The sequence below is a fragment of the Sus scrofa genome, chromosome 1, assembly GCF_000003025.6.
Source record: "Sus scrofa isolate TJ Tabasco breed Duroc chromosome 1, Sscrofa11.1, whole genome shotgun sequence".
NCBI lineage: Eukaryota > Metazoa > Chordata > Mammalia > Artiodactyla > Suidae > Sus > Sus scrofa.
Window position 1 is genome coordinate 273,706,694 of NC_010443.5, and position 14,844 is coordinate 273,721,537.

The following is a 14,844-nucleotide window of genomic DNA, read 5'->3' on the forward strand; positions in this document are numbered from 1 at the left end:
CGGGCTTGGAGGCCGGCCTACCAGGCAGTCCTGTCTTGGCCTGGGCACTGCCGACTGTTGGGGCGTTTGTTTGGGTAAACTCCGGAGGGGGCTCTGTTTGTTGACCGGGGAAGTGTCAGGGTGAGAAAAACAGCCCTCAGATGGGCCCGGCCGTGGCCGTGGCCTTGCTGGCCGGCGTCCTTGCCTGGGGTTGGCTGCCTGTCTGCGGTGCCTGGGCCCAGCATGCAGCCCAAGCAGGGGTGGGACGAGCTAGGGGCGCCCAGGAAGGGCCACGGATGGAGGGCCGGGCAGCTCTGAGCTGGGGTTTGGCGTGGCGGAGCTTCGGGAAGCCGCGCTCGCATGGGGGTGGCTCCTGCCCCCAGCTCCACCAGCTCTTCCAGCTGTGCCTGTCCTTCAGGGCCTGCGGGCCGCTGCACCGCCTCCTCCAGGAGGCCCTCTGCCTGCCTTGCCCTGGCCCCCTGGCTCCACCCCCTCTGTGGCTCTGGGGGTGGCTTTCGATTGGTGGCCCTGGGAAGGGAGGCCCAGGGGCTGGTTGTGGAATTACTGTGTAGCGCGGAGTGGGTGCGCGGCGGGGGTGGGGGGCACGGGCTCTTGGGGGGCAGTATGTGGAGGCGAGACAGACTTCGGCTGCACAGGAGGTGATGGGGGGGATGAAGGCCCCAAATGCCTGCCCGGAGCCAGTGGAAGCCGCCCGCGGAGTTTCATCTTGCCGGTGGCCCTGACTCTTTCCACAGTTGCTGTTTTTCAGGGCTGTGGTCTCGGGGGGCGGTGGTCTCCGTCCTTTAGGGCTGCGGGCCCCTGGGCTCGTAGGACAGAGCAGAGGCCCCTGAGCTGGCCCCGGACAAGATCTCCCTTCCTTCTCCTCCTTGTCCTGCTTTGTCAAAGTTTGTCCTTTGTAGCTGGCTCCGGGGACCCGGGTCTTGGGGCGAGCCACGGACAGGTCCGTTCCCACGGAACGGGCCACCGGGCAGGGCCAGGGATGGGCAGGGGTCCGGGCCCTCGGGGGCCTGTGTGTTGGGACTCAGAGCCTGGGTGGCTGGCGGGGCTGGTGTCCGTCTGGGGGTCACCCTCGAGACCTTTGTCCCACGCACGCTCTGCAGGTCTGTTTCCTGGACGCCACGGAAGCGGGGGGCGGGGGGGAGAGGGCCGCGCCCCACCCTGCCTCCCCATCTGCTCCCTTCACGTTTCGTAGGTGCAGGTGCGTCTTCGCTCTCCCCCTGCTCCTCCTCGGCCTCCTCCTCGGCCCCCTTGTCACTCCCGGCACCTGCTCTCTTTCTGCAGTGACTGACCTGGCCGTCCCTGGGGTGGTGGTGGGGCTTGGGAGCTGCACCTTCCTGGGGGGCTGTGTCCCCTTGGGCTGGTGGTCAGGCCCCTGCGGCTTGGGTCCTCTGTCCCTGCTGCCTGTGTGTGTGGCCTGCCCACTGGCCTCCCAGAGCCTCGACTCTCCGTCTCTAGAAGGGACCCTGCGTTGGCTTCTCGGTGGTGCTGCCCATCTTGTGGTAGGAACGTGTGTACCTGGTGCCCCTCCTCAAAGGTGAGGCCGGCAGCCAGAGCCTCCCCGTGTCCCCTGCCCGAGTCCGGGTGAGCTCCAGGTCTCGAGGGTCAGACCAGAGCAGGACCACGGAGCAGACGAGGCGGCTGGTGCCGTCCAGGGTGCGGGGCAGACGCCGGGTGGGAGGGCGGCCCCCGGCGCCCTCCTCCGCGCGGAGCGGGCCCTGCCGGGGCCCCGGGTGGCCCCTGCTCTGCACCCTCCCCGGGCCCGCAGGAGGCGGGTGGGGCGGGGGCCTCGCGGGCACGCACCCGAGCCTGGTGCGAGATGTTCCGAGCAGTTGTGGCCCAGCGCCTCGCAGACGGGGAAATTGCACCCTAGAGTTACAAAGCAATTGTCTAGCTCAGCAGCCGAATGAGCGTGAAATGGAGCAGAAAGCAGCTAAATAAAATTGGCCCAGGCCGACGCAGGGGAGAGTGGGACGCACACGCGCGTGTCGGCCCGCGTGAGCACGCTCACGCCGCACTCGCTCCCCCTCCCGGCGGCTCCGGCTACACCGGGCTCTCCCGCCTGTTACGTGCGCCTGCGTCTGCGTGTCCCCTCGTCCCGCGTCCCCCTGTCCCCGCGTGAGTGGAGGTGAGCCAGGCGGCCCCTCGGGGCCCGATTACCTTGCTCTCTGGCACCCAGGTGGGTCTCCTTGGTCCCTGCCTGTCCCATTTTTCTAAACTTCTCCCGGCTGGTCTGGGCCAGGGCCGCCCCTCCGAGCACGTGATGGCTGCATCCACGGGGCACCTGCTTGTGGACCTGGGTCTGGATTCGCAGGACCTGGCGACGGGCACGGGGATGGCCCACTGAGCCGGTGGGGAAGCCCAGGCCTGCCCTGAGGTCTCTCGCAGCCTCTGCGAGGTGCCGCGCCTCTGGGCCGTCTCGCTGCTCTTCCTCTGTAAACTGGTTTCCCAGTCGGGGGTCCCGAGCACCAGCTGGGCCAGGACTGGTCCCTGGGGTGGGGCACTGCTGCCCCCCTCAGGTGGCATCTTCGGAAGCCACTTGCCTGGTAGAGCCTGGGTCTGCGCCCCCTCCTGGCTCCCGGGGCGCCCTGGGGTGAGAGGGTGGGAGACGCGGTGGGGGCCAAAGCTTCTCTGAGTTTGCTCTGTCCCGTTCACCCCGGTGGGTGAAGGCTGTCTGGGGAGTGGAGACCCTGAGCCTCCGCCAGCGTTGTCCTTGGCTGGGGGTGGAGCAGGGTCGAGGGTCTGGATAGGCTGGAAAACCGTGGGCTAGGTCAGCAGCCAGAGGTGCTGCCCGAGGACCCCCGTGGCTGGTGCCCCCGCTTCCTTCCGCCGCCAGGGCAGACCTGTCTGGCAGCAGATTCCTGAGGGACCTGGGGGTGCTGGGCGAGGACAGCCACACTGGGTCCCCAGGGCAGGGCGGGGCCTCGGTTATCTCCCTGTTCCCCGCCCCCAGTGCACTCACACGTCCACATACAAGACTGCACACGTAGACACGTCCACGTGCACACACAGACATGCACGCACACGCTCACGCTAGTGCTTGTGGGCACGCGTGCCCACACACGCACACACGCACGTGTGCACGGCCTTCCCGGCTGATCTAACAGGGTCGGGGTGAGCCCTTCCTCCGAGGGACTCGGGTCTGCTGGTTGGGCTCCGTCCGCCAGGCGCCTGGGGCGCACCTGCCGAGCGCCGGCCTGGTCCTGCCGCCCCGTGGAGGTGGGTGTGTGCTGTGGAGGTGGCGCAGGCGTCCCGTTGGAGCCAGTCCTGGCCTGGACGCTGAAGGAGAGGCGGGTTGCGACAGGTGGTGGGGGAGGGGCGCCCGGCGCAGGGTCAGCTGAGACAAAGGCCCGAGGCCTGTGTGGCCAGAGCTGGGGGAGGTGGCATCGTGTGAGAGGTGGCTGGGAGGCACAGCGCCAGGCGGGTCCCGGGGCCATGGGGGTCGTGGTGCTATTCAGTGGGAAATAGGCCTCCAGCTCCGTGCAGAGGCTGCGCTGGAGGAGGGGGGGCCCTGGCTGGGCCCGGAGCCCGACCCGCCAGGTGCTCCCAGCCCTGGGCCCTGGCTGGGCCACTCAGCACAGCAGCCTGGGTCGGGGCGAGGACTGCCAGGGGCTTCCTGGGGGGCTCAGGCTGGGCCGGCAGGCTGGGCTGGGGCTCTCCCCTTCCCTGAGCGTGGGGCGGGCAGAGGAAGCCCCCCCTCCTGCCCGGCCCTGGCTCTCCTCCTGTCCCCTTGTCCCCGCCTGGCCCTTGGCCTGTCCTTGGGCTGCGTGTGCTCCTCCCCATGTGCAAATGGCAGCAAATTCTTGAGGGACCTGGGGGGCTGGGCGAGGTCGCGTCAGGCCCAAAGCACCCGATAAAGCGCGGGGAGCAGGGGATGGGCCGTCTGTGGGGGCCAGGGCAGGGACCTGAGAGCTAGGGTGGGAACTCGCCTTGGGGCTGGAGACACAAGGGCTTCCGTGTGAGGTGTCCCCTCCAGATTCTCTGTCCTCAGATGGTCGTGGCTGGCCCTTGGCTCGAGTTCCTGAGACAGGGACCAGGAGCACCGCCCGCTGGGGCTGAGGTCGCAGAGGCGTGACTCCGAGCCTGAGCCTGGCCCTGGCCACCTTGCTCGCTGCAGGCCCGTCTGAGCAACAGGGGCGTCCCGCTGTGCCTCAGTTTCCCTGGCTGGGCGGGGGTGTGGGGCCGGCGGCCGTGGGTCTCAGCCGAGGCTGCGGCCCTCTCAGTCCCGAGCCTCCAGCGTGGAGGGGGGCGGTGAGCGAGTTGGGCCCTGGGCCAGCCGTGTGTAATTCCTGCAGCGGCCGTGGATAAACCCTGCGGAGTTCAAAGCCGGCCCGGGTGTGGCTGCCGGGCTGTAATGAGGTTACTGATTCAACAGGCTTCCTGGTGCTGCCGCCCAGAACCGAGGGAGCCCCCAGGGAGGGATCTAAGCACCCATAACCGACCCATTTAGCTTAAGTGTCCGCGCTGGCCCGGGCAGAGGTCAGGTGGTGACAGCCCAGGTGGCCGGAGTCGCTGTGCTCTTGAGCGCCTGATGGACGGCCGCCTTCCGCCAAGCCCTCTGGGGCAGGCGGGGTCAGGCGGCTGGCCCAGGGCCCCCACCTGGAGCTCCCTGTCCTGGTCCCCTCCCGGCCTTTCTGCAGGGCCCTGTCCCCTGGAAGCCTGCGTTCCCCAGCCAGCCTGCGCCCTGTCGTGGGTTTGTGTGCCGCGTAGAGCGGGCACGGGGCGGGGTCCCCGGCTGACTGGGCTCATTGCCGTCGTGTCCCATGTGTACTTGAGGTAACGTCACCGCCTCGTAAGGACACAGCAGGGTCAGTTGAGCGGTGCGGTTGGCAGGCTCCTGGCCGTCCTCGTAGAGCAGGTGCCAATGAGGGTGGGCGCTCTGAAGCGTGGGTGCCCCCGTGGCACCCGGCCTGGCATCCAGGAAGGCACGAGTGGTGGAGGAGTGGGGTGGAGGTGACCCCAGACTGGCCATCGGTGGCAGCTCACCCCACACTGTGCAGAACGTGCCCGGGCCCATCTGGCCCTTGCTCTCCAGGAAATCCAGGCCTTGTGTCTAGAGCGTCCGCTCCGCCGGCCTCGTGCCCCTCAGAGGCCAGGCCAGGTGATGGGTGGCCTTGGTCGGCGGTGGTGACTTGTGCTGAGCTGTCCCCGAGCTCAGCCCTCCATGTGGATGGGCCCTGGTGGCAGGGAGGAGGGCTTCAGGCCCCGGGAGCTCGGCTGGTGAGGGCCCACCTCGGGGGTCCTTCTAGAGACGGGCAGTGCCTGCTGTGCACCCTGTGACCCGGCCTCTTCTGGAGTGGCTTTGAGGTGCCCTCAGCAGAGACTGCCATTGCTCTTCCTGGGAGCTTTGGGGGGGACCCCTGAACCCCTTTGTCTTGCCCTGCCTGGGCAGGCAGGTGGTCACCCCCCCGGGGGCGGGGGGCAGGAGAGCCCCTCCCCTGCAGGGCCGCAGCCTGGGGTGGGGGATGTCCCGTTTGCTCTGTGACCCGCCTGCCGCATGTCTGGGCTGGTCTCGGTTTCCCTGAGGCCCCCTCGCTGCCAGAAGCCTCCGTCCGTCCCCCCTGAGCCTTGTTCCCATGAGCTGGTGGCCTTGCGATTGGGGTGGCATAGCTGGGGACCAGCTCTTCAAGAAATGGCTCCATGTCTTCCTCCTGTGGAGGGGACAGGACGTGGGCTCTGGGGGAGAGGTGGGTGCCTGGGGTGGGGACCACGGTCCCGCAGCTGGGAGAGTTGGGGCGAGGTGCTGGCGGGGAGCCGCCAGGAACCTTATGAGTGGGGGGCTGGGTGGCTCAGGGCAGGGGCTGCAGAGGCCCGAGCCGAGGCCAGGCCGGCCCCTGCCGTGCTTGAGCCCTGGCATTCCCAGCCCGGAACTCAGGCGGGCCCCGGTGTGGAGGTCGGGGCTCTGCTGGGTGTCCGCAGCCCCCAGCCCTCCCACTCACTCTGCCTTCTGGCTCTCGTGCTCCCCGCTTGCTGGTGAGAGAGGCTCCCCCGTGGGGCGAAGGAGCGGCTCCGAGCTGGGGGCTGTGTGGCCCTGGGCTGGTGCAATGACCTTTCTGGGCCTCCGTTGCCTCACCGGTAAACCGCCTGAGAAAGCCAGGGAGGCTTCAAAGAGGAGGCGACGTGGGCAGGTTTTCGGGGATACATCAGGGTTGCTGGCGGGCTGTGGGAAGGCGGTCCCTGGGGAGGGGCCCTCCCTGGAGGAGCGGGCTGCGTGGCCTCTGGCCGCCGGGTCCCGGGGTCTGTGCGGGGCTGTGGTCAGCTGCTCTGGGAATAATTAACCTTGGGAGGAGGTGAGGCTGGGAGCGGGCCTGGCTGCGACCTGGCGGCCCCCAGCCTGGCTGCCTGCAGCCCCTCTGAGCCGTTCTCGGCTGGCCTGCTGTCCCCTCTGCTCCCCGGGCCCTGGGATGGCCCTGTCTGGAGTGTGACCCACGCTGGCCCGCCGTGTCCTTCTGCCAGCTCGGAGCTCCAGCTCCTGGGTGCAGGGGCCAGGGTTGGGCCCCTCTCGGCCGAGCAGTTGGGGGGCCTTTCCCCACCCCTCCGTCTGTCCCCATATCCCTTGGTCCATCCCCAGCGCCCCTGCCCCTCTCGTGGGCAGCGCCAGATGTCACGTGCCCTGGAGCCTCCCGTGTGAGCTGAGCTGCGTGGTGGCCTCTCCCTCCTTGCGTGCGTGAGGAAAATAGCTGTGACTGGGGCCAGAGTCCGCGGGAGGTGGCGGAGCAGCCCCCGCCCCACCCCGGCTCCTGGACTTTCTGCCCAGGATCAAGGTCAGGAGGAGGGCTGGGAGGTGGGGGCCTTGGGCCTTGGGTGCCAGACCGCTCCGGGCTCATTCAGCGGCGAGCTGAGCCATGGCCCGGGGCGGGGCAGTGCTGGGGGCTGCCTTCCTGGGCCCGGCTGGAGGGGCAGGACAGCAGGAGGGAGCCAGGGCTGTCCCCTTCCCTCTCCTGTGTCCCTTGGCAGCCGTTCAGGGGCACCAGCCTCCCCCCGCCCCCAGGCTGGGACTCCAGGGCCGCTCACCCCCAGGAGGCCGGCCCCTGCATCCTGCCGACCAGGGACGGGGACGGGGTGGGGGGCACGCTCGGAGCCCCAGGCCCGAACCGATCCGGCTCTGCCACGTGAACGTTGTGACGGGGGCTTGTGGCTTCTTCCCCGCTTATCTGGGTTTCCTCATTTGCGAGATGGAAGGAGGGCCGTGGGCCGAGCTGGAGGTAGGAAGCACACGGCCGCTGCTCCCCCGCCCGGACCCTCGGCCGATGCCGCTGATGAGCGCAGCCCTTTGCCCTGTGGGGCCCCGAGACCTCTGGGTGCCCCAGCTCACCATGGGCTTGGCTCAAAGGTCTCGTTTGCTGCCCGGCCCACCGTGCCAGGTGCCGCACCAGCCTTGGAGAAAGCTTGTTGATTGAATTGGTGCTTTCGGCAAATGACGCCCCTGCCCCACCCCCCCGGCTTCGGAAGTGTCGTGGGGGGTGAGCCACCCTCGCGAGGCACACTGTTAACATTGCTGTTATTTGAATCACCCCTCCTCTGGGGGTCCGTCCGCCTTTCAAGGGAGGGAGGTCCTGCTGTTTTTCTACCCTGGTGCTGATTCCTGCAAGTGGGGCTGGGAGAGCCTGGGGCCACAGGTGGGGGCCCACTCTGCAGGACCCCTGGGTCTGGAGTCACACCTGGGGGCCCGAGGAGCCCTGGAGGCGGCCTGAGGCCAAGGTTGCTGCCTGTGTGTTCCTGCCTTGGGGGGGCCCTGCCCCCAGCCGTGCCCGTAGATGAAGCTACCCCTGCTGCTGGCTGGAACCTGGGTTGCCCCTGGGCTCGGTGCCCACATGCAGAGTGGGGGCCTCAAGCCCCAGCTGACTGTCCCTGTTGAGACCTGGTTCCTTCCTCTGCTGCTCAGCACATCTTGTTGAGCCTTCGCTGATGGGGCCAGAGCAGGGGAGTCAACGCCTGGCTGAGAGCCTCTGAGCCAACCTCTCACCTGCCCGCCGTCTCTTCATCCGTCCGTCCTTCTGACTGGCTGTCTGTCTGCAGGCGTGGGCCTCCTGCTGGCCAGCGCGGAGGCAGAACTGAGGCCCAGCCCCCTAGATGCTGAGTGGTGCTTGGAGTCAGATGGACTGGGATGGACTCTAGCCCTACCCCAGCCCTACCACTTGTATCACCTTGGACCAGAGTTTTTTTTTTTTTTGTCTTTTCTATGGCCGCACCTGCGGCATATGTAGGTTCCCAGGCTAGGGAGCTGTAGCTGCCGCCCTATGACAGAGCCACGGCAACGTGGGATCCGAGCCGCGTCTGCGGCCTACACCACAGCTCACGGCGACGCCCGATCCTTAACCCACTGAGCAAGGCCAGGGATCGAACCCAAAACCTCATGGTTCCTAGTTGGATTCGTTAACCACTGAGCCATGATGGGAACTCCTGGACCAGTGTTTTAAGACCTCTCTGGGCCTCAGTTTTCTCTTCTGTGAAGTGCGGCTGATAGTGTGTGTCGGGGTAGATCACTCGTAGTGAGTGGGGAGCTGAGGTTGCCTCTTGTGGTCAGGCCTGCCTTCGTGTGGGCGAGGGGACACTGTGAGTGTGGTGGTGGGGGGACGGACTACTGGGAGCAGAGGGAGCACAGAGGTGTTTTCAGCTTGCCCTGGTGTTCAGTGGGTTGGGCTTTCTGATTTGGGTCATGAAGGATGCATAGGAGTTTGCCTGGGAGAAGTTAGTTTCTGCATGCTCAGATGTGTATGTTAGCTCTGTCTGTCTGGGCCTCCCCCTCAGAGCCCCTGGAATCTACCTGTGTGGCTGGAGCCCAGCCACGAGGGGAAAGGATAGAGGTGGTGTCGGAGAGCATGGGGAAGGCTCTGGAAATTCTGCTCCTGGGGAGGTGCAGCTGTTGGAGGGTCCTGGGCTGGAGAGGGTGGGGTCTGGCCCATGCTTTGTAGGAGGCTCTGCTGCTGTGTGAAGTGGGGGCAGGAGGGCGGGGCAGGGGAGTGGAAACAGGCAGGAATGGCCTCTGGCCTGAGCATCTGGAAGGCTGATGTGCTTTCAGGCAGCTGGGCCGTCTAGAGCTGGCGCCTTTAGGCAGCCTTGGCCTGGGCTGGGTCCCCAGCTCCGTTCTGCAGCTGCGCATGGGCTCAAGGCAGCCCCAGGGAGCGGGAGATGCTGCCGGCAAAGTGCAGAGCACGGTCTGGGGGTCCCGGAACCTCCCTTCCAGGCCGGAAGTGTGGGCAGGTATGCAGGTACAGCCCCGGCCCGTGATGGGCTGCCACCGAGCGTTTGATCCCTGCCAGCTTATTCCTGGCTCCGTGGCTGGCATGGGATGGGATTTATAAAAAGAAAAGGCTGTGGTATCCAGAGCACCTCTGTGGGGTGTCGTCTGGCTGCAGGACCGAGGGCAGCTCGGGTTCTAGGCTGAACGGCCCCCAGCTGGGGGGCCCCCTCCCACCTGCTGTCCCAGGGTCACGGGGCAAGGTCGCATCTCCTGCCGCCCTGGCTGGCTGCAGTTCCCGCGCGCGCCTCCCAGCCGCAGCGGCCCCCCTGCCCGCGCTCCCTGCCGAGACTTATCTGCTTGTGGACAGTTGCTGTGTCTCCCGCATTGGGCAGCGGGGACGCTCTCGTGGCCGGTGGACGAATGGGGGAGGGATGGCTCCTGCGCCCGTGAAGGTCCTGGATGTGGCCGATAAGCTGTGGCGCTCGTTATCAGAGGGGGGCAGCCGCGCACCCCCCCCAGCCCCTTGGCCATCACTTCAGTCGGCATTGAGGCTGGGCCCTGGGCTCTGCCCGGCCCCTGGGAAGGGGAGGGGGCAGGTGCAGTGTGGCCTCGGGGGAGTAGCAGGCCTCCTCGGGACCTGCGGGTTCTGGGGAGACTCCCCTCCGGGGCTCCCTCCCCTGCTGACCTCTGGCCCCTCTCGGTGGCTGGCCCTGCACAGCACCCCCCCACCCCCCAGGTTTCTGAGTTGACTCACTGCTGCTGCAGTGTCCCTGGCTGTCTGGACTCTGCTTGGTGCTCGTGGCCCATGTGCCTGCACTGGTGGGCTGCTGGAGGCTCTCCCTCTGGCCTTGGCCCCAGGGCCCGAGGCCAAGGGCCCAGGGTCTGCCCTCTCGTCCTCTGCTCTCACCCATGGGACCGCGGCCGGCTCAGAGGGAGCTCGGCAGAGAGGCCAGGCCTGGGAGTGGGCTGTGTTGTCTGCTGCTCCCTGTCCCCCCCACCCCCACGCCCCAGGGACCCATCCTCACCAGACCCTCCTTGGAGACTTGGAGCCAGACCACGAGGGTGCTGAGACCAGGCAGGGTCTCCCCGGTGCCAGAGTGCACGTGTGCGAGCCTCTGTGGGTGGGGGTGAAAGGCTGTGAGCCCATGTATGAGCATGTGCCCGTGTGAGTGTGTGCTCCCCGTGCCCCGCACGGGCAAGTGCAGGCTGGAGATGGGCCCGGTCCTCGTGGGCCGGTTCCCTCCGTGAGCGTGGGCCCGAGGCTGGGAGCCCAGGCCGAGCTGCTGGCTGGGCAGGTGCCTGGGGCAGGGAGGCCCGGCTGGGCGGAGGGAGCTCGAAAAAGAGGGGGGAAGGGGCAAGTGGGCCGTCCCGGGAATCGGGTTTCTGCTGAGGGTGGAGGCTGGGGAGGGCTGAGAGCAGCTGCATGTTCTCGAAAGACCTCGGGCTGTCACGGGGAGGGTGGTTTGGGGACGACCGGTGCTGGGTCAGACCCTGGAGGCCACCCCTGGACCTCCCTGGCCAGTCCCCCAGAGCTCACCCCAGTTCCCGAGGGGTTCGATGCGTGTTAGACCCAGCAGTGGGGACCGAAGGGGCGCTGGGGGTGACGAGGACACTACAGGGTACGTGGGGTGGGGGGCGGGGGGGCTCCTCCACGGCGCGTGTCCCGCTGGCCCGGGTCTAGCAGCATCACCGATGGTGTGCAGTCCCCGTGCCCTCACAGCGGGCGCCCTTGGCGGGAACCGATCAATGGGCACTGACCCAGCAAGTGCCTGCCTGGGCGAGCGGGCAGGGCAGTCCTCACACTGCTGGTGGGCGGGTGGGGGATTGGACGCGCGCCACAGCCTGGCCCCACCGGGGACCCTCGGCCCCTGGTGTGTCCCTGCCCCGGAGCAGAGGCTCCCTTTCCACACAACTCTGCGCCTGGGAGAGCCGGCCGGTCTTGCAGCCGGGGTCAGTCATGCACCCTCTAGTGTGAACAAGCCTGTCACCAGCCCCGGGAAGGCCCAACGAGGAAGGAAGCGCCTCTGATCGCGTAGATGAGGAAATTGAGGTCTGAGCTGCACGGGAGCCAGGCCCGCTCGCCTCCGCCGTCTGGTGCTCGTATCCCGACTGCCCACCTTGGGGCCGAGGGCTGGGCGGGTGGCAAGGGTCCTGGAGGGGGCCCTGGCAGAGAGAGGCGCATGGCAGGCCCCAGGGGGTGCTGGGCCTGGGGTAGGGCGTGGATCTGCCGCCCGGCGCTGGCCAGGAGGCGGAGGCCTGGAGAGGGCGCCCAGCTCCTCGCCCAGGGTCACTTGGCTGGGCAGTGGCAGAGGCAAGGTTGGAACCAGACTCTGGGGGGTCCCTCTCTGGGGTGCTACCTGCCTAGTTGGGGGGTGGGGGAGCTCGAGACGGAGGGACATTCCTTGGCTGGGGGGGCCCGGAGCTGAGCCTGCCCAGCAGGGCGGGGAGATGCCTTGTTTCCTACACAAACAACCAGGGCTGGCGGGAGCAATTTTATTTTTATTTCCTATTTTTACTTCCCCGTTGGCTCTTTTTAGCAACTCTGGGTTCGATAGGCCCCCGCCCTCTGGCCTCCACCCGGCTTCCTGGCCCGGCCTGGGGCCGCGGGGAAGGCAAATGTGAGACCCCGTGAGCAGCGTGGCGCGCACACCCTTGGCCCTGGGGAGCGCGCCCTCCCCAGGTAGCTTGCAGGGTGGCCCCCTCCACCCCGGGACCAGCTGTGGGGAGTGGGTGGGCCTCGGCACCTGACTCCCCGCATTCTTGGCTGGAAGTGGAAGTTTGGGGTGTCGTGACAGAGGAGAAGGGGTGACCAGAGTGGGTGTGCCTGCTGGGTGGGCCGCGGGCAAACAGATACTCAGTATTTCTGCCTCAGACCTGGCAGGTGCGCCGCGGGCAGGGCTGGGCTTGGCCTCGTTCAGTCTGCATCTGCCCTGGGCCCAGGCCCGCCCCGCCTAGGGTCCAGCCCTGCCGCGGGGTTGGCCGAGCCCACTCTGCAGCAGCAGGGTCATTGGAGGGGCTGGCCAACGGAGGTCTCCCTGTGATGGGGGCTGCTGGCCGTGGGAAATGTAACCCCCAGGTTGGGGGGGCGTCTCAAGGGCTTGTAGCCTGGCCTGGGGTGGGGGGCCTCGCCTGCCTGCCTGCCTGCGGAGCACAGCTGGGGCTCTCATGGGCATTTGGGGGGTGGGGTTCCGGAGCCCTGGGATCAGGCCAGGGAAAGGCCAGGCCCAAGAGGGGCTAGGGTTCAGGCAGGGGGACTGGTGGGCTGCCGTCCAAGCGCCCGGGGCCCGGCCTGTGTCCAGCGCACTGCACTGCCCTCCACTCAGAGGCCGAGCAGATCCCTGAGGCCACACAGATCGTGGTTGTGGGGCGGTCAGTCCTGAGTGTGGTGTAGACACGGCAGGTGCAGAGAGCCGGGGTGCCTCTGCCAAGGTCCCTGGGGTGCTGCCCCTCATGGCGGAGGGGCAGGGTTTATCCAGGACTTGCTGTAGGTCTGAGCACATGGCGGGTAGGGGGCCGTGGGGTCCGAACAGAAGGCCGTGTGGTCCTGACCTCGGGGAGCTGCTCACCTGGATGGGGTCACGGGATACAGACATTTTCCACGCGGAAAGGTCCATCTCAGCCCTCAGTGCGTGCTGCGCGCCGGGCGCCGGGCGGTCCGGGCGTGGACGAATGAGTCTGGCGGACACCCCGGTGTGCCGAGACACCGGAGGACATGGGCTCTGCGGGTCAGGAGGGGGCCGCCCGGGTGAGTGGGGATGGACGAAGGACGCGGGCGCCCAGCCTCGTCGCCTCCTCGCCAGAGGTGCCCTCTGTGTGCCCGTCACTCCGTCCTTTGGCAGTGGCTCCTGGACTCGGTCCTGCTGAGCCTTGCTGGTCCCTGGGACCCTCTGCCACCCCGGCGGTGCTGGGTGGGCTGCCAGGGCCAGCATGGGCAGCTCCGGCAGTGCCCAGACCCCCCGGTAGGTCTGGGATTCCGGCCCTTCCTGCCCTGGCTGGCTCCGCCAGACCCAGCGCTGGCTGTCATCCGGCGCCGAGGTGGCTTTTTCCCCTGGTGTGAGCCATGTGTCCTCAGGCCCCGCAGCCATGCACGAGTGGGTGCCAGGGTTCTGGGTGATCTCTTGATTAGAGGCCAGGAAACCGAATTCTGTGGCCGAGGCGGGTGGGGGGCACCTCCTCCTGGGAGCGGCCCTGGAGATGGGATTTCCACCCGCCCTGCCCTGGGGAGGCGGTGTGGCCGGAGGTGTCCGGCTGGTAGGGCTGCCCTTCGCTGCCTGGGAGGTGGCCTGGGGCGGCGGCGCCCTCTCTGAGCCTGGAGGGTGTCGTCTGTGGAGTGGGCGGCTGACCCTGTCGTCTGGGGTGGTCGTGAGGGTGTAGGGCCAGACCTTTAGTTCTTGCCTGGGGCCGGGAAGGGCCGTGACTGGGGGCGCCTCGGACCCTCATCTGCGGGCGGGCAGAGGAGTTTCGGGCTCTGGTGCGGGCTGGGGGTGGCGGCTGAGAAGGAGTGCCCGGGGGCGGGCTGGGAACGACGGGCGAGGAGGATGTGGGGATTCTCCCCAGAGGAAGTGTCTCCCTGGGAGGGGCGGCTTCGGGGGCAGCTGGTTCCAGAATGTTCTGGGGCCCAGGACTCTCCCAGGGCCAGGAAGCCAGACCACTGCCCGGTGTGGCCTTGACGTGGATGGGAGGTGGGTTAAGTCCCCACCGGCCTCTCCCGGCTTCGAGTCCTGGGAGGGGTGTGGGTCCTGGTGGGTGGGTGGGCTCCGCCCCCCCCCCCGCCCCCACCACGAGCCTCCCGGGCCCGGAGGGTGCGATCCCGGGCCTGCCCCCCCTTCGGCGACGAGTCTTTCGTAACTGTGGGAAAGAGCGCTTCCTCCCTGAAGCCGGCGGGGCGGGGCTCGGTCAGCGCATGTGACGTCCTGGCGCCCTCCTGCCCTCCTGCCCTCCTGCCTGTGACACTCCCGGGCCCGCTGCCAGCCCTCGTGGCTCCCAAGTGGGGTGGTCCCGCCTGGTCAGCACTCCCCCCAGCCCCGGCGCCGCCCCCCTGAGCCCCGGGGTCCCAAGGGCCGAGCAGAGCCCCGAGAGGTTCCCCTCTGGGCTGTGGCCTGTGTGTCCCCACTTTTGAGCCTTTGTGCAGACTGTTGCCTCTGCCTGGTAGGACCGTCCTGCTCCCGCTGGAATGCTTTGCCCCCAGATCCTGATTCCAGGGCCTCCTCCTCTTGAGACTGTCCCCGGGCCTGAGCCCCGGCGTCCTTGTCCTCTGCAGGTCCCTGGTCCACACCACAGGGACCTCGCCAGGCATGGACTAGCCACCCTGTCCTCCCAGGCCCCAGTGTCCCCGGGCCCAAGTGGGTCCTTCCTGTGCTGACACGTGAGGGAGGGTGTTGTGGCTTCGGGTCCCAGGGCGGGGTGCTGGGCAGGGAGGGGTCCGGGTAGCCTGGCCTGGGCCTGGGTGCCAGTGTGCTCGACTTCCTGCCCACGCTGCTGGAAGGGGCTGTGATTTCCCCCCCCCCCCGCCCCCGCCCTGGGCTCCTGACTCAGCACTGCAGAGTGGGGGAAACCGGATTTCGCGACAAAATCCCCAGCCCGGGGCACCCATGGCCCAGATTTCTTTGGCGAAGGTGGGCGTGGGGCCCTGGGCTCCTGCCTGGGCTCCAGCAGCAGGCTGG

At 68.0% G+C, this 14,844-nt stretch overlaps 1 protein-coding gene across 16 annotated transcripts in view; it reads left to right on the forward strand.

The window, feature by feature from the left end:
- Positions 1–14,844, forward strand: part of RXRA (retinoid X receptor alpha) — a 98,781-nt gene that overhangs the window by 7,852 nt on the left and 76,085 nt on the right. Inside the window, exon 1 of one of the 16 annotated variants that reach the window (XM_021071517.1) lies at positions 56–74. The exons of 4 other annotated variants lie outside the window; for them this stretch is intronic. The gene's annotated coding sequence lies outside the window, so the exon portion shown is untranslated. Of the gene's footprint in view, positions 1–55; positions 75–99; positions 121–223; positions 240–622; positions 639–1,181; positions 1,199–1,518; positions 1,535–2,989; positions 3,217–6,744; positions 6,762–7,185; positions 7,203–9,184; positions 9,202–11,214; positions 11,232–11,481; positions 11,498–14,844 lie in introns of those variants that run through there. 11 more of the 16 variants (XM_021071488.1, XM_021071592.1, XM_021071547.1 and 8 more) reach the window with 11 other exon arrangements.